The 19,247-nt window shown below is 42.3% G+C and overlaps 1 protein-coding gene across 14 annotated transcripts in view; it reads left to right on the top strand.

The window, feature by feature from the left end:
- Window positions 1-252: 252 nt before the first annotated feature.
- PRRC2C (proline rich coiled-coil 2C) overlaps window positions 253-19,247 on the top strand; it is an 80,346-nt gene continuing 61,351 nt past the window's right edge. For 11 of the 14 annotated variants that reach the window (XM_075038455.1, XM_075038447.1, XM_075038443.1 and 8 more), the window contains exon 1: window positions 253-403. The gene's annotated coding sequence lies outside the window, so the exon portion shown is untranslated. The remainder of the gene's footprint in view (window positions 404-19,247) is intronic. The other 3 variants (XM_075038456.1, XM_075038454.1, XM_075038451.1) reach the window with 1 other exon arrangement.

Raw genomic sequence — 19,247 nt, 5'->3', positions numbered from 1 at the left:
CCAGCCGTACCCCCCTCTCCCCCCGACCCACCGGAGCGCCCTGAGCCCGCTGCCGGTCCCCACGCGTGGGGAGGGGGACGGGCGGCCCCGCCCACCACGCCGCGCCGCCAGGGGGCGCGCGGGGAGCCGCGCGCCCGCCCGACTGCGGCACGGCGTGGCCACGTGAGCGGCGGCGCGGGGGCGGAGCCGGCGCGGGGGTGCGGGCGGGCGCGGGCGCGCGCGCGCGCGGCGCGGCGCGGTGAGGTCAGACGTCGTTGGCGCCGGCTTGGCCGCCCGCCATCTTGGCCCCTGTGTGGAAGCGGCTGAGGCGCGGCGTCGCGGCGCCGGGAGCGGCAGCGGCCTCGCCGTGTCCGGGAACCCCCGGGGAGGGCCGGAGCGCCGGCCCAGCCGCGCTGTGCGCCAGGTAAGCGGCGGCGCCTCCGCCTTTCGCAGCGGCCCGCGGGCCTGCGGAGCGGACCGGCGCCGGGAGGAGCGGGCGGCGAGCGGCCTGCGCCGCATGGCCCCGGGCGGGGGCGGCTTCCGCCCGGCCTGGCGGCGGCGGCGGTAGGCCCCCGGCCGGCGGCGAAGGGGGCGCCCCCGGGGGCCGGTACCACCTCTGCCCGCCGCGGCCGGGCGGAGGAAGGCGGCGCGGCGCTGGGCCCGCGGCGGGCGGGCGGGCAGGCCGGTCGGGCTGCCCCGCGCCGCTGGGCCGCGCCGCACCGCACCGCATCGCCGCGCCGCCCGGGGCCGGCCGCGCCCCGCGGCGGGCACAGCGCCGGGCCTCGCCCGGGGGCGGCGGGAGGGGGGCTGCTGCGGTGGGGGCGGCTGAGGGCCGCTCTTGCGGGTGTGCTGCTTGCTTCTCCCGCCCTTCCTCCTGTCCCCCGTCGTCGTCGTCCCCCCCCGCCCTTTCCTTTTTAACGGCTGCAGGTCTCTCTGTCTCTCTAGGGAGATTGCTGGAGAAACGTGCCGTTCCGTTCGTGCGTTTGCGCTCACTTTGTGGCTGTGATTCTTCCTCCAGAAACGCGGGGGGAGGGGAGCCCTTTCCTACGGGATGCTGGAGGCACATGCAGGGCACGGCGCTTCGGTTTTCTAACTCTGAAATATTCATCCGCAGTTCTTGAGTTGTACAGTAAAAGGTCGTTCCTTGATGTGTAACTGAGCAAAGCACCGTTCAGGAAGATATTGTTTCTGTTCCTAGCGACAAGATTTGTAGGGGTGGGGTGAGCAGTCAGGGATGTTCTTATTGATAGCGCTTAAAGGATGGTGAGAGCATGGTTAGATGACACGGCTAAAATTCAGGCAGCTAGTCTGCAGTGGGCATAATGCAGTGGGCATAACGAGAGCCATCACCAAGGGATGCAGGGATTGAAAATCTTGGGGCTAAAGATGGCCCAGATAGTTTCTGGTTTAGCCCCCCTTTATGGGGAAGGGGAGCGTGCATGAGAATGTGGTGCTGGGCATTGAATGGGCTATTTTGTTTTTTCTATTTCTTTACTTTCTGTGTCTCTCATGTGTTTTGTAAGCTTGTTCCTTTGTGAAACGTCTTGAATTCTGTATGATTGCGGAAGGACCATTTTTCCTTGTTGCTCTTTGATTGCTGGGGTCAGATGGGTACATTACTAGAAGTTAGCATAATTTCCAGTGGAATGACCAGGACTTTTTAATAGTTTTATTTCTTCTGCAGTGAGGCATCAGGCCTACCGGTTGTCTGAAGAGCTCTGCTCAGACAAGAAACTGCTTTTGAAGGGGGGAGGAAACAGGACGTGATCTCATTTGTCCATCAGTGAGAAACAAAAGGATTACCCTTTAATACTGACTGCCAGGATCTGAGTGGCTGTCAATTTTCTTTGAATTATGTAGTCTAGAGAACTTTTTTTCAGTGTTAATTTTGGGGTGTTTTAGTGCAACTCTGCTGCAGTCTCCTTGGGACTAAGGAATCTCAAAGTTTTGGGAGTTATTTGAACTTGGTGAATGTTCAGTGATAAGGCAATTTGTGCCTCAGGATATCGTGCTCGTTGCGTGGGGAGTATGACCAATTTGGTGGAGATGTGTGCTTAAGAGGTGGCTGTTTAACCTGAAGTGAGAACTTAGTTCTCTTGTAGGCCAGTGCTTGTGTGTGGAGACTAGGATTATGGCCTCTGTGTGTGTGTCTGTCACCTAGAACTCTGCATTAGTGTATATATGTTTTCTGCATAAAGTTGATTGCTTTGGTAAATAATAGCTTGTAAAATATGTATAAATCAATACGCAGTCACTTCTGTGAGTTTTGCTAATGTAAATATTCTGTCTCTTTGCACTTTAGTAGCAATTTATAATTTCTTTACTCTCATTTAGATTTCATAATAGGAACCCTACCTTTTTGTAGAGCAAAGTAGTTACATCAGTCTATGGTTTTAACGTGGTTGCTGGAATCCTTGTTCGATGGTACACATTTATGGTATGCATCTTCTGTAGGTCCTGTTTCCCCACATCCTGAAGTCTACTAGAGAAAGTGAAACGGGCCACAACTAGCAAGGAAAAGATGATGCAGTTCAGAAGGCAGCTCTTGTGTAGGCTTTGTTCTGTCTGAATGAATGCTATATGTCAATTAAGAGAAAGAATGTAAGTCAAAGCAGTGGGTATGTGGTATGGGGTTGACTTCAGCCAGGTGTCCTAGGTTACTGAAAGTGCAAGCTCTTTGTTCCAGAATATTTTCCAGGCTAACTAATAGGAGTGATGTGGAAGTGGAGAGAGGGTGGAAGATGTAGTCTAAATGCCATATAAGGGTGGTGTGGATAAGAGGCTTAGATGTGAAGATAAAAAGAAAAAGGTAGCTCTTGCAGAAGGATTAAACCCTTGCATAGTGTGGTCTTGCAGAGGAATAAACCCTTGTGTAGCACGCTGGAGATGTGAGCGAAGAAAAAACGTTCCTTTTCCTTCTGTTGAAGGAAGAGTGGGACATCTTCAGAGGCTGTATACGGTAATGGAGGGTTTGGGGGGCGGGGGGGAGCCCAACTCCGCCCTGAAGATGCACCACCTTTCCACTAGTTGGGGATGGATGTTGGGCTTGTAATGACGGGACTGCCAGTGGTGTTTTACTGGTAGAACCAGTTGTTCATCTTCTGTAGGAAATTTTTTCTTTGCTCAGCTTCATGCCCTCTTTTTTTTGGGGGGGGGGGGGGGGGGGGGGTCTGGGTTTCACAAAACCCTGCAGAAACTTCACATGGGTGAAAGCAGGTGTAAAAATAAAAGCTGAAATTTGTGTGAGGAGGTGGGAGGAAATAATACTCTGTGTGTGTTGGTGAAACGCAAACAGAGGGCACAGAAGTCTTAAAAAATGCATAAAGAGTAGAGGAAGATGAAGTCCTAATAAAAATCAGATGAAGACAGCTTTTATGTCTATGAAGAACAGGCTGACAGAAATAGACTGGTTTTATTACAAATACCTCAACCATTACATAACATTCTAACTAAATGCTAACGAACTAGTCTGTTACAGATTGCAAACACATATTAAAGGGAAAAGCTGTGTATCATTCACATCGTTCATGTTTTTATGTATCTGACACTGTCCTGATTAACAGTAAAATTATAGTGCAGAATCAACGTTATATAGCTTCAGTCCAAAGTATGATGGTGATAAATTTTAACTGATATGTATTTGAAAATAATGTGGGCTATACTTTCAGGGGCTTACAGCATCAGACAGGAATTACTGCACTCAGTGTTCAGGTACATCAAATGCACAAGTAGTGCCTAAAGAACTGTGGCATCCCCTGATGCTGGGTTACTGAGAGAAGAAGGGTCTATTAAATATCTCTATAAATCAATGTACAGCTGATTTCTAAGTGAAATGACAGCTCCACTCAATTTTTAGTTAGTTGGGAGGTAAGATGTGGTTAATAATGCTCAGAGGTATCAAATGGTTTTTCATAGTAAAACCAGCAATGGCTACGTTGCCCATTTTTTGCTGCACTGCTTGCTTAAGCTAGCAAATCAAACTTTATCTGCTTAGAAAAGCAAACCTTTTCAGGCTGTCCTCATTAAATCATGTAAACAGCTACAGCTTGTTCTAAAATTAATAGTTTGTAAGCAAGTGACCTTAATATTCCTAGGTTTTAGTGCTTGTAAATTTTAACTTATTTAAAATTATGACTGTACACTTAAATTGTATTTTCTGGAGTAATAGTTTAAGTTATTCTTGGCAAAAGAAACATTATTTAACTGATTTGAATCTTCAACTAAGCTGGAAGTGCAGGAACATCTTCATTTTGTTTTAGAAGCCAATGCTTTTCTCCCAATTTAAGACTTGATATGCTTTAGGACTTAATATATTTCTTCTGTTTCAAAGTAACCATGTGTTCCACTGAAGGACCTCACTGTCTTTAGATCAATGCATTGATGCTTTCATTTTGCAAAAAATAAATTATTGTATTTACAGGGCTTGTTTTATAATAGTGTTTAGGACAGTCTGTGCTTCCTGTACAAGTGTATCTAGGTGTATATATAGGTGCACAGTAGAAGTGTTCTAGTGAGGAGGAACAATAACATTTTCTTTTGCTAATGTGTGTAAATAGTCTGTAGGAAAGATGTGTTCTAGTAAAAAACTTGACTTTGGCTTGTGACATAGCTACTTGGTTAATTTGCTGGAGTCATCTTGGTTAGGAGATGTTTTTCATGCCACAAATCAAGCTACCAGCACAGACAGAGCTTTGTAGTATGAAGTTAGCTTTGGATAAAGAAAAGTTTCTTAATAAGTATTTTGATAATGTATTGAGCCTTAAGTATTTACCTACTGCATCTTGAAAGCAGAGTATCAAGAGACCCATGGGGGCATGGGGTTCTAAGCAGAGTAAAAAGAGAACCAAGAGCAACTGAAGATGTAAAATTTCATCTGTAGCCATTTGGCAGATGCAAGTTTACTTCCCTGGAAAATGGGTTCTGTAATGCTGAAAAGCAGATATGTAAAGCTGGGTATGCTGATAAGGCTTTTCTAATTTAGCTCCTCATCTTTTTTTTTCTTCTCTTTTTTTAACAAGACATGATTGAATCCAGTCTAAAGCAGAGGGCTGAAGTTGACCCTTAGTGTAATTAACCAGTGTTGTCCAGAACTGTTGTCAGTGTGTTTTTTGCAGCTGCATCTCTTACATGCTGAGCACTCCTTCAGTGAGGAAGGAGATGGTCTCTATTCCAAGAAACTAGTGAGTCACAGGGAAAAACATGTAACCAGAGATCTGGAGGATAACAGGCACCAGGTAAGAGAGACTGTTTGTGAGCAGCTATGAGCTGTCTCCAAGTTGGACCAGACCAAGGAGCAAATTCTACCACCTTTGTATGCAGGGGAGTGAAGTTTTTTTATTGATGCTGTCAATGGTGTATTATAAGCTGGTACATTTGGCAGCCCTGGCTCTTACTCTCACAGTGGGACTATCTTAAAAGCCTTAAAAACAAATATGCTGTAACATCTCTTAATACAGAGGAGAAATTATTATTTTTTATGTACATGAATCAGGTTAGGTATATGGTAGGAGTTACAGGCAACACAATTTAGGTGTTGAGCAAGGTGGGAAGTTTTGAAGGTGGTGACAAGTAGCTTAAGTCATTACATAACTGATGAGAGTAACTGTTTTGAACTTTTTTTTTATCATTATGAGGTCATACACAACTCTCTATAAAATTGTTTATTCTGTAGATTCCTGTAGTTGATGAGTGTACTTCCATCTTCAGGTTGGACCCTTCAATAACAAAAGTGTCTTAAGAAGGTGAACAGAAAGAGCTGGAAAAAATAGCTAGAGAAGAGAGAATTCATTTTGGCAAATATGTTCTAAAGAGAAATTAAAATCTTTAAGGATGTAGCCCTAGGGTGATTCTTGTGCACTTCCAAAATATTCTGAAAAAGCTCACAAATCGAAGAGCTTGCCTGAACATTATTTCAAAGCAACATCTAACTGATTTCTGAAGTAAAAAACCTTAGATGTAACTATTCATGTTACTTAGAGGCTGATCTGTGAATAGGAGCTTTGGAAAAACAAGTTTTGTATAAAAACTTTTATTTATTTGCAGCTGAGGTCAGGGATACTTAAAGATGTAGAAGGGTATGATGTGGAGAGAAATCCACTGCTCAGAGTGCTTTGTGGTTCCTTGGGAAGAGTGCTGAAACTGTCGCTTCCTCTGTCAAGAAATGCTAATTATTACAGTGGGGCTTGGAAATTGTGGTAAAGAAGCAGGAAATGGAAGTCTTGAAAAAGATTCTTTGAGTTATTCCCAGCAAGGAATGGCTTTACGTTTGTCTCTAAACTGACCTGCCCTCTTCCACTGTCCAATTGAATATGGGGTGGGTGGAAAGGGTTGGAAATATGCCGCTGGTTTAAATAGCGTTGTTTCAGAGTTTGAAATAAAGTGCAAGGGCTTTTGCAGTAAGAGTATTAAAATGAAAGGGAAAAATGAAACAGTGAAGAGCTGAGTAATTTTATATGGCTGCAACTTCTGGTCATCTGTTGGGAATCTGGTCTATTTTCATGTACCTATAGATTATCTTTCATCAGCTTCCTAAAAGGAAGTGTTTTGCACCAAACACTGTGACTGACTTAAGGAGTCACCTCTTGTTCAGCTCAGCTGTTGTTTTCTGCTAACTTATGCCAGGCAGCCACCTGCAGAGGAACAGATCCTGAGCAGTGTTCAGCCTGCAGCTGGAGTCAGATCTGCTGAAGTGCAGCTGGAAGGGAACTGCAGCTCACTGTTACTCTGTATGTCTAGAGATAAGAGGAAATCCAGTAATACGTAGAGACTTCTTGCTCATACCTTTTTTGCTGTAGGGTGCAAGCAGTTCTGCTTCCTTTATTCTTGCAAATGGATCTTCAAACCCACCATCATCACCAGTTCTGATTATTCTTTCTGTGCAACTAAATCTAAATGTACCAAGTGCGGAGAGGTGCCAACCATTTGAATATTTTCAGCAGTCTCATTTGAAAGGACATGGGGACATCTGTATGTCACCCGTTGTGTAGCTTCTTTTGCAGCCCCACTGTGGACTACCCTTTTACTCCCCTGTTCTCAGCCTGACAGACCAACCGCTACTTAGGATGCCACTAAGGAGACTCCCCATGTCTCTTTCTGTGTGCATGGGGATAATGGGCGTGCTAGTACTTTTGCCTTTTCAGGCTTCTGCTGGATGGCATGATGCAGTTGAGCAAGAAACAAAGTGGTACTCGTGACAGTGTGCTAAGTGCATTTGTAATTTTTTTAAGGGACTGTTTGTGTTCTTAAACATTAACAGATGCCTTTACAGAGAATGGCTGTGGTCAGGATAAACTGACCTAAATTAGTTTGTAAGAAGCCTAGTGAATAGTTGTAACTTTTTCAGTTAAAAAAGACTTCTCATTGGTAAGACAGGTCACATTAGTTTTCTGTATTCAGTGAAAAATGCTGCCTACCAACCTACTATTTGAATACTGTATTTTGGTAGCAGGTACATGGCTTGTTTCTGCAAGAATTTGCCTTATCTTTTTCTCAAATAGGCAGTGATTCAGTTTTGAGAGCTTTGAAGTTTTCTCATTCTTTTAAATAATGGAGATTTCTTTAATAAATGCTTTTGCAAATCTTGAAAATAAATCTCGTGTGGCATCTGGAAGTTGAAAAGCTAATTGGGTGAAAGCACTTACATTGTTCTCTTCCCAGAAGTAATGAGAATGCATCTCATTATGATTGTCTCTTTAATTGTATAGAAACTGTTCCCCTCCTGCCCCACCGTCCTGGTTTCCTTCCAGCACTTCAAAACTCCTGCCACAATTAAAAATTTACAATTTTAAAAAGTTTCTTCACCAACTACATGAAACTGGAAAATCAAAAATCTGTCTTGCAAAAAAATTTGCTCTAATGCTTAGTGATAAAGAAATAAAGATGTGTAAAGAAATTGTCGGGCTAAGAAGGAATAAAATAGCTTGCCTTAAAAGTGAGCTGCAAAGAAGTTTGGATCTTATATTTTCAGAAAAGAATACATTTGTAGTTGAAATGTATTCAGTAATCTTGCAAAACATCTAAATTATTCTAATTTATGTTTGAGGATTATCAGAACATGGCAAGAATAGCTGTGTTGTGTTAGTGCATTAGCTTTATGGTGTGCTAGTTCTGACTTATGTGTGGCACGCACTGTCAATCTCTACTGGAATATCTTGAAAAATCCTTTCTGGCAAAGCTGTTTAAATGTACTTTGATAACTTGAAAATGGGCTGGTACTTGAAGGAATGCTTCTAATACCATACAGTTATTAGTAGTTATTAATCTTTGTCATTTTTACTTGAGCTGTGGTGGTATTAAGTTTCTTTCCACTAGTCTGGTTTATGTAGAACAAATGAGTAAATGAGCTAGACGCTTGTAATACCAATGAAGGCTGTAGTATATCTTATGTGGTCACTATACCCCACTGGTGAAATTTTAGTCTAGTAACTGCGTTCTTCTCATGCAATATGGATTGTAGTCTTTTCAGGCTCTGGAAGCTTTTTATTCATGTATCAGTGAGAAACAAGATTTGTTTTGCATTGCTGCTTTGTTGTGCCTCGACCTGAACTAGTAATTGCTCTAAAAAGAATTGTAAGCTTCACTAGCCTGTTGGTCATTACTATTTGGGTTTGCCAGCAGGCATACAGAGAACTATTTCTTTAAGCTTGAGTCCACATTTACTTCAGTCATTAGTGGGAAGCTATCTGAGACAAATGCAACCTTCCAAAACCATGACTGTAAGAACAGAAACAAGATATGCTGGATCAGTGTTGAGGTTGGTATGTTAAGACCAAGATCATTCTGGTCCATTCCACTATATGTGAATGCTGAACCCAATGTACATTTGGTCTAGTGGCACATACAGGGTTTCTGAATCTCATAATTTTATGGTGCCTGTAACACATGCAACTATGGTGTACAACCTCAACCTTTAACTCCATTCTCTTTATTATTTGGTTATATGCAGATTCCATCAGTATATTAGCCTAAAGAACTATCCCTCATGTTGCGAAGAAGTTTGAAAAAAATGACCAAAGTATGTTTTCTAAACTCAGAAGCCAAACTAAAATCACTTCTGTCTAGATCTTTTAAGCCAGTCATCAATTTTTTTGGCTACACAAAAGATTAGAGACTTAAGGCTGAGTCTTGACATTGCATGTTTCACCTGAAGGTGCTTGAATGGCAGAGTGAGTATGGGAGAGGATTTCTAGGAGTCTTGTGTGCCTAAAGGTCCTGCTGCTGGAGATAGCAGATGTTGGATTTTCAGTTCAAAATTGTGATGCAAATATTCTAAGCAGAATGGGGTTTAGGGATCTTGTGTATTTAATTTAGTATAAGCTGTGTAGTTACTCTTGAATTTACTTAACTGTACTTCAGGTGTTCATAGGGAGAGTATGCATGGCTTTGCCTGAGTGCTGGAACATAGAATCATAGAATGGTTTGGGTTGGAAGAAACCTTAAACGTCATCTAGTTCCAACCCCCCTGCCATGGGCAGGGACACCTTCCACTAGACCAGGTTATTCAAAGCCCCATCCAGCCTGGTCTTGAACACTTCCAGGGATGGGACATCCTCAGCCTTTCTGGGCGACCTGTTCCAGTGCCTCACCACCCTCACAGTAAAGAATTTCTTCCTTACATCTAATCTAAATCTACCCTCTTTCAGTTTAAAGCCGTTACCCCTTGTCCTATCACTACATGCCCTTGTAAAAAGTCCCTCTCTGGCTTTCTTGTAGGCCCCCTTTAGCTACTGGAAGGCTGCTGTAAGGTATCCCCAGAGCCTTCTCTTCTCCAGGCTGAACAACCCTAAGTCTCTCAGCCTGTCTTCATAGGAGAGGTGCTCCAGCCCCCTGATCATCTTCATGGCCCTCTAGACCCACTCAAGCAGGTCCATGTCTTTCTTATGTTGTGTGCTCCAGAGCTGAACACAGTATTCCAGGTGGGGTCTCATGAGAGTGGAGTGGAGGGGGAGAATCACCTCCCTCAACCTGCTAGCCACACTTCTTTTGATGCAGCCCAGAATGCAATTGGCTTTCTGGGCTGCAAGTGCACATTGCTGGCTCATATTTAGTTTTTCATGCACTAATACACCCAAGTCATTCTCTGCAGGACTGCTCTCAGTCCATCGCCGAGCCTGTATTTGTGCTTGGGATTGCCCTGACCCATGTGCACTCGGCCTTGTTGAACTTCATAAGGTTTGCACAGGCCCACCTCTCAAGCCTGTCAGGATCCCTCTGGATGGCAGCCCTTCCCTCCAGCATGTCAACCGCACCACACAGCTTGGTGTTGTCAGCAAACTTGCTGAGGCTGCTCTCAATCCCACTCTCCATGTCATCAACAAAGATGTTAAACAGCACTGGTCCCAATACGGAACCCTGACGAACACTATTCATCACTGGTCTCCACTCGGACATCAAGCCGTTGATCGCAACTCTTTCAGTGTGACCATCCAGCCATTCCTTATCTACTGAGTGGTCCATCCGTCAAATCCATGTCTCTCCAATTTAGAGACAAGGATGTCGTGCAGGACAGTGTCAAATGCTTTGCACAAGTCCAGGCAGATGATGTCTGTTGCTCTTCCCTTATCCACCAATGCTGTAACCCCATTGTAGAAGGGCACCATATTTGTCAGGCATGATTTGCCCTTAGTGAAGCCATGTTGGCTGTCAGCAGTTGTCTGCTTATTTTCCATGTGCCCTAGCATAGTTTCCAGGAGGATCTGCTCTGTGATTTTGCCAGGCACAGAGGTGAGACTGGCCAGCCTGTAGTTCCCCAGGTCTTCCTTTTTTTTCTTTTTAAAAATAAGGTTGTGTTTCCCCATTTACAGTCAGTGGGAACTTCTCCGGACTGCCACGGCTTCTCAGATATGATGGATAGTGGCTTAGCCACTTCATCTGCCAGTTCCCTCAGGACTCGCAGTTGCATCTCCTCAGGTCCCATGGACTTGTGCATCTTCAGGTTCCTTAGGCGGTTGCGAACCTGATCTTCTCCTACAGTGGGTGGGTCTTCATTCTCCCAGTCCCTGCTTTTGCCTTCTGTGATGGGTTGTGTGGCCAGAGCACTTGCTGGTGAAGACTGAGGAAAAAAGGTCATTGAGTACCTCAGCCTTCTCCAAGTCCTGGGTAAGCAGGTCACCCATTTCCTTCTGGAGAGGGCCCACGTTTTCCCTAGTTTTCCTTTTATCACCAACTTACCTATAGAAACTTTTCTTGTTGCCCTTGACATCCCTGGCCAGATTTAATTCTACCAGGGCTTTAGCTTTCCTAACCTGATCCCTGGCTGCTCGGACAATTTCTCTGTATTCCTCCCAGACTACCTGTCCTTGCTTCCACCCTCTGGAGGCTTTCTTTTAAGTGTTTGAGTTTGTCCAGGAGCTCCTTGTTCATCCATGTAGGCCTCCTGGTGTTTTTGCCTGACTTCTTCTTTGGTGGGATGCATCACTCCTGAGCTTGGAGGAGGTGACCCTTGAATATTAACCAGCTTTCTTGGGCCCCCCTTCTCTCCAGGGCCTTATCCCATGGTATTCTACCAAGCAGATCCCTGAAGAGGCCAAAGTCTGCTCTCCTGAAGTCCAGGGTAATGAGGTTGCTGTGCACCCTCCTTGCTGCCCTAATGATCTTGGACTCCACCATTTCATGGTTACTGCAGCCAAGGTTGCCCTTGAGCTTCACATGCCCCACCAGCCCCTCCTTGTTGGTGAGAACAAGGTCCAGCATAGCACCTCTCCTCACTGGCTCCTCTGTTACTTGGAGAAGGAAGTTGTCATCAGTGCATTCCAGGAACCTCCTGGACTGCTTGTGCCCTGCTGTGTTGTCCCTCCAACAGATATTGGGGTGGTTAAAGTCCCCCATGAGGATCAGGGCTTGTGAACATGAGGCTGCTCCTATATGTCTATAGAGGGCCTCCTCTGCTCGGTCTTCCTGGTCAGGTGGCCCATAGCAGACCCCCACCATAATGTCACCTGTCCCTGCCTTCCCTTTAATCCTGACCCATAGGCTCTGTCAGCTCCTCATCCATCCCCAGGCAGAGCTCCATGCACTCCAGCTGGTCAGTGACATAGAGGGCAACACCCCCTCCTCATCTCCCCTGCCTGTCCTTCCTAAAGAGCCTGTATCCTTCCATTCCAACACTCCAGTTATAGGAGCCATCCCACCACCTCTCTGTGATGCCAGTAAGATCATGGCCCTGCAGGCATGCACATGCTTCTAACTCCTCTTGTTTATTCCCCATACTATGTGCATTTGCATAGAGGCATTTATGTTGGGCCCCTGATGAAGCTGACTTAGTGGCTGGAGTGGCTGGGATTCCTTTGTGTTGCTCTTCAGGTGCTCACCTGTGATCCCTCTCCAGACTCTGGGCATCTATTGCTCACACTGACATCAAACAGGTAACAGTGGGATGGATTGAGGTTCCCCTCCCCTGACAACTTTAGTTTAAAGCCCTCTTCACCAGCTTGGTGACGTGGAGGTGCAGTGATAAGTCTAATGATGTTCCAGGCTAGGAAGTTGTAGGCAATAGTAGAGGCTTTTTTTGTTAAAACTCACTGGGTGATACTTGTACCCTTTTTCATTATCTAACTTAAGGTAATTCAGAGAATTAGCGTTTGAGCTTTAAGTTTATCATCTGTAATTAGGTTGAAGATACAAAATACTTGATACTGGACTTTGATACTTGGTATTTTTAAAAATTTATTTCTATTTTAATTGTAAATCATCTTTAAAATACAAAGCTATTGTCCTTCCTTTGCAGAGGATGTAAATTTGCTAGAAAGCTGTCTAGAAAGAGTGAAAACCTTAATGTGAAGACATAGGAGTGGTAGTCTGAGGAAATGTTTTTCCCTGCTGGGAAGAAGGGCAGGGGTTGGTTGTTAGTTGGTCCTGAACTCCATTTAAGTCACCTGTTCATCTGCTGCTGGTTAGTGTCTGCACTCCAGACCTCATTCACTGCCTGTTGCTTGGGAGCAGCTGTTGCTTTCTTAGGTCTCCTTTTCTATGGTGATGTGCTGCCTCCTTACAAATTTTGTTTGTTGTATGGAAAGCCCCAATGAGTCTATATTTATCTTAGCTACAAAGTAAAAGTTAAATGTGTTGCTGGCTCTTGGTGAGCTTCTGAATGGTAACAGTGAAACTACCCATAAAAAGTTAAGGCCACTCTGCTCATTTGAATCACAGGGTGGAAACTTCAGCTCAAATCATACCCTGTAGGAACTTAATTCCCATTGACTGTAGCAGCAGATAGACACCTAAATAGATCAGAAGCATTGTGGCTTTAGTCTAAGATTTAAACTGGAATTTAATTTCCATTCATCAGCCTCTTCCAGTGAGAGCAGTGGTGCCCGTGCTTTGTCCTTCCAGCTTTTTTCCTTGGAAAAGAGATTGATTTATTTATTTTTAAACTACTTCTTTACTGTCTTCGTTCTGCTTGATGTGATAAGGATTTAAAGACCTGCACTGGATATCACAGCGAAAAGAATTCTGTGCAGGGCTTTTGAGAGAATCTTACTTTTAGTTTCAAGAGAATTTGCTTTACTTCAGTATGTGGCCATCTCTTTACAAAGATGACAACAAAGTACCATCTCTTTACAAAGATGACAACAAAGTATTTAAAAAAAAGTTAGGTAGTTGTTGCTTGGTTGTCTTTTAGTACTTATCAACCTTCAAAACCTCCTATCTTTATACATCTCAAAAACGTGGCTTTTTGTTCTTTGATAATTTGTAACATGCCTTCTGTAGCCAGTCTTATGCTATTTATTTTAAATGTTTCATTGATAGCACTTTGTACAGTTTAGATTTGAATCGTCTCTAGTGATAAAACTGGGTTTATGTCTCAAACATGGAAGAATCTACAGCCAGAAGAGTACTTAAAAGTGTAATTATAAAGCTAAAGTAGATGGAGGTATTAATCTTCTACATGTACAACAGTTGAGAACTGAATAAAAATTTTATGGAGGTGCTTACTAATTTCAGCATTTTGTTCATAAGAATAGCTGTATTTGTTTGAGCGCCTCTTTACATTATCTTCTTCCTTCCTTGTAAAAGGCAAAAGTAAGTGTAAGAGCTGTGTTGATGAACATTATCTCTTATCCAGTGGAAAATGGGAGACCAAAATTGGGCCACTGGTGTAAAACATGGAAGAAAGTAAACATTGAAAGCATTGAACCACTGGGTAACAGTATTGCCTTAGATAATATTTCAGTAGTATTTGTTAAAATATTGAACAGCTTGCTTTGATATTCTGAATATAAACATGCAAAAAAATTATCCTCAAACTAAATGAAATTAACACTGTCCTTTCTTTCCCAGAGTTCTTAACTAGCTGTACTGGCATCATTCTGCCTGTGAGGGGAGGGGACCATAACTTCTCTGATACCTGAGGTCACTTGAGAAGGAGAAGATTTCATAGATAGTACAGGTATCAGAAGTTATCTTAGCTAAAAGAAAGAAGCTGTGTGATGTGAAAATGTGTAGTGCATTTTTGACAGTTTTATTGCCACTGATTTTATCCTGTCTGTGGCTTTTTGATCCGTTGTTATATGGGTACATTTAAAAAAAGACATGCTGCTGATGATTGATCTTATGGATTCCTGTGCATGTTAAGTGAAATGTTCATGCATATATAGTTAAATAATGTATTTAAATCTGTGGATAGAGATAAATGTGAGGTTTGCATGGTTGCTGTCCTTTTATCTGTGGTTTTTTACTCCAGCCAGCTGCTCTTAACTAATTTTTCCTTTGTTCTCAAGAATGCGCTGGGAAGAAAAAAAGAATAGAACTGACAGATTATTTTAGTCTGTGCTAATATTTTTCTGCTGCAGGATGTGTCCTAAAAGTTTATTTTAAAAGTGTTAGTCATTGCTATTAGTGCCATGTTAGACTTAAGACACTCTTAATAGAATTTCCCTGAGATGATGTGGTTTGTTGCTGGTTGTCCTGTTGAAAGGCCATATTCTAGGTGACTAGTATTTCTTACAGAAGGCAATTTGACAAGCTGCCTTCAAGTCTTTCTGGGGCAGCAAGAGATTTGCTTGCTCTATAGATTGCTAGTTTAAACTAACATATGCTTTGTGGTAAAGTTAGTTTCTGTGTAGACATTTTGTGGGTGGCTAATTTTGGTTGTTTTTCATTGCTTAATCTTAGTAGCTCTATTTAGGCTGTTGTTAGGTGTCTCTTAGAACTGATGCAGACATATTTGTGGATGCTCATTTCTGGCATTCACAGGCTGCATTTTTATAAGATGCATCTGTGGGATAATGTCCTAAAATGGCTTTCTTCTGTCATCATCTGTTTTCCACCTGACATATCTAGTTTTGGTAGTGTTTTGGAAACACTTTCTTAGGCTTTAAAGGGGAGTAATTCGAAGAACGGTAGAACTAGCAAAGCCAGCTTTGCTACAGCTTTGTCTCATGACACAGTACTTTGGTTCTGAGGAGCAAAACTCATGTTGGTTTTCCATTTGGTGGCCATTAACAGTACTCCTCTATAGATTGTTTAGTGCCTCAGAGATTGGCCTGTGCTACAGTTTTTCCTCTGAGGTGATGGGTGCAGAAGAGATGGTGATTAAGAGTTTTCTTTTCCTACTCGGCCACCTACCTTCACTGAATTTATAGAATCAATGCAATCTTTGTATCATGTACTCTGTCAAGCTCTGCTGAAAACCATTGAGCCCAAAATCTACAGATGGGGGAGAAAAAACAGGGATAGAAATGTGTGTTAGCCTGGCTTTTAAGGAAATAAAACTTAGTATAGATCTTGTTCAAGAATGAGTTGTAGTGAGATCTATCCAGAACTCTTTGAAGATCTGGAGAGCTTCTATTCCTCTAGGTCATAGAGCCATGTCTGAGGGACATGAAATAGAAGCTCAAAAGTCCCTGAAAGCATTACTGCAATTTTCAGCCTGCTTAGCAACAACCTATTTGACAAGGAACACTGCTGTAAATTGTTCTTGGGGGTGGGGAAGGGAAATCCTGACCTTAGAGGCTTTTTCTTTATTAGATACTTTGATTTGACAGAGTCTTTTGCTACTTAAGTGTTACTGGAGGTTTTTGAGGCTTGTTTTCACATCGTATTAAGCTGATTAGTGCTGAAGCTACTAAGAATTCTTCATAGTGGGATAAATGGCCAAAATGTGGGGGATTTCTAAGAAAAATTGGGCCTGCAAACCTCAGTCCCAGAATGATACTTCGGGCACCAGAAGGTTGTAAATAAAAGGTCATCAATAAGAGATTGTTAGTTAGTATGTATTGTTTATAAACATATCCATGTCAGAGAATTGAAATCAGTATATTTAATTGTGATTCCATTTGTTGTTTGTGTGCAATCTTCTCTGCACAAAACCATGTATTCAATAATTATACAGTATTGAGTGTTCATTTAAAATAACAGGGTTCCTTGATAATGAGTTACAAATAAAACATGAAGGTTTTGTGGAGTTCCACGTTCATTGAATCCAGTATCCTATGTTTCTCTGTTTTAAGTTGGCTTTATTTTTCTGTAAACAGTCTAAATTAGTCTCTTTTCTGAAGATCACACAGGTTTGGGGTTTTCTTTTCAGAATTTAGTATCTAGCTGCAGATTATGCTTAGGTTTTACAGTTAGGAGGCAACTTCTTCAGTGAAGTTCTGGAATCTAAATATGCCAGACTTACCATTGAACCTTTCCTTTCCAGCTGAATTTTTTAATACCACGTTATTTATTGGGTTTTGAGCACAAGGCTTGTTGAGGGGTTAAGAATTCTCTTTTGAAATTAATAACACTGAATTTGGGAACATCTGCCTCTAACATCAACCGAGCATGTGGCAAAAAAGCTTCATTTTTTTCAGTTGTATTTAGTTCCAAAACTTACCAGAACCACATTCTTCAATGTGCCAGAAACAAAGCTATTCTAAGAAGAGTGGAGTTATGGCTGGATACAAATGACAAATTTGTATATGATGGTTTTTGCCCCTTAACCACTTTCTTTAGTGTGCTTAAAATAGGGTATGAGAAGTCCTTCTGGATTTGTTTCTTGTTTTCTGTTTTGAGAGAGGTGCTAATATGTCCCAGTTATGAATAAACTTTCATGTAGTGTTTTTTGTGGTGTTTCCTGCTTCACAGATGGGCATTTGAGGCACCAAGAGTTGAAGGTCGTAGGAAATCTTCAGCAGGTTTGAGTCCTGAATAGTGTCCTTTGCCTTAAGTCATTGCAGCTCATCCTTCTCCAAATTTAGCCAAAATATAGCCTTTGGAGCGGAGGTGGCAGGGACTAGATATCCTAGTGGTGTTGAATAGGGAATGTGGGAATTATTCTAGTATTTACTTAATGTTTTTAAGACTTAAATCCTGGGAAGCTAATGTACAGGTTACCTATCCTAACTGGTTGTGTGCTTGTAGGCTAAATAAGTGTGGGGTGTGGGATTTAAGAAGATAGGACTGTATAAAAGATGACTGTTGTATTGTTGAAGTCTCTCGACATGTTACACTTGTGTAAAAAATAAAGACTTCTTTTGTCTAGTGGTTTAAAAATACAGCATATGAAATAGAGATCCAGAGAGTTTGTCATGCAGTTGTCTGCTTATATCAGCTAGGATGGATATCTGAAAAATACAGGAAATAGTAATCTTTCTCCCAAAGGTGAAGAATGGTGTATGCTGTGCCTCAAACATATACAGAAACATTAATTGGAAGACCATAACATAGAGAATACAGTTATTTCCCATGGCAGTTATAAGAGTTGATCTATACCCTCCAAAAACCGTGGATAAAGCAGCTAAGTTTCTACCTGAACCTTTGCAGAACTCTCTTCCCCTTTGCATGCCTGTCTGTATTTGTTCACCAAGATGACAAACTATCATAGCTTATACAGAATGCTTTTCTGTTCTTGCATGTATGTAAAACTGTTTTCATATGTATAATAAAATTACAAAATACTGAAATGGACATGGTGGGAGAAAAGGAAGGAAGCAAGACAAGAATTGCTGAGTTGTTAGATGTTTTAAACTTCTTACCACTCCAGTTATCAAAAGTGACCTCAAAATATGTAATACTTTGTTTCTTATTTGATCACATAAGAACTTTTTTCCAAAGTGGAGGTAAGATCTTTTCTAGTCTGCAGTTGGTCCTGTTGGAACATGATGCAAAGTTTACAGACATATGAACTAGTATCATTACATTCTAAACAAGTTGTCATGGGGAATTCTGAAATGATTAGGAGAGCTGGGATCTTAGTGGAGAAGGTCTGTGTGCTGTGTATGTGTGGTTTGTTTGCTGGGTTTTTATTATTGTTTTAAAAATATGATTCTACAGTCTAGAATATACTGCATTGTTTGCTTTTCTACTAACTATATAAGTGTCTAAGAGGGTACAGGTAAATATTCCTTAACAGAGACCGAGATATCTAGAATTTGTAGCAGCGACTTACTGTGCTAATTTCTATACACATACTTCTGACTTCATTGCAGGATCTAAATAAGCCAACCGGCTGCAGTCTGGAAAAATAGTGTGGTACAGAAATTACAGTAATAATTTTAACCTTAAAATCCTAAGGCCACAGTGAAGGTCAGTTAGCTTATTTGATAACATTACAGAGCAGCTGAAAGGTAATCTTTGCTCCAGAATTTGGGGAGCATTGTGCCTTCTGTGATTATGCATAATAGTAACTGTAGTCATTCAAAATGAACTGCTGAGTTGCTTAAATTTCTTCATAGTGCAGTGAACCCTGACAGCTGCCGCTATTGCTTGTTCTTCTGTTTGCTATCATGGTAGTTATTTAATTCTGTTAAGTAGTTCTGACATCTTTTGTATGTTGCTACTCTTCAGAGGTATACAGCTGTCTCATGTTCTTACTCATATGACGAGTCTAAACCTAGTGGACAGCAGCACTTTGCTTTTAAGAATTTGACTAATAGAGTTCAGAGTAACAGCTACCTTACTGATAATAACCAAAGGTATAAATACTATGGCAAACTGGGAATTGCTTGGTGAGTCTAGAACTTGCCAACCTATCGTATGCACAAATTAAACATGTCCTATGTTAAAATACCTTGTACATGGTGCTACAGAGGGAATGATTCTAATGCTCCTGTATAGGAATGTACCATATACAAGTACAAGTTTGAGTGAAAAGACAAGGGGTTTGGAGCTGGATACAGCTCAAAATTTTATTTCATATGGCTCAAAACTGTGCAATTATCTCTTTATAACTGTTAGATGGCACTGGGTGCTTGTTTAACGTGTGACCTAGCAGGTATGTTTGTAGAGGGCCAGATGGGCCCTTCAAAGGGAGGATTTGTCATCCTTGGCTTGAGTACTTAGTCTAA

The sequence above is a fragment of the Buteo buteo genome, chromosome 10 (genome assembly GCF_964188355.1).
Source record: "Buteo buteo chromosome 10, bButBut1.hap1.1, whole genome shotgun sequence".
In the NCBI taxonomy this organism is placed as follows: Eukaryota; Metazoa; Chordata; class Aves; order Accipitriformes; family Accipitridae; genus Buteo; species Buteo buteo.
Note: the sequence above shows the minus strand (reverse complement) of the source record. Positions and strands in the feature narration are given on the sequence as shown.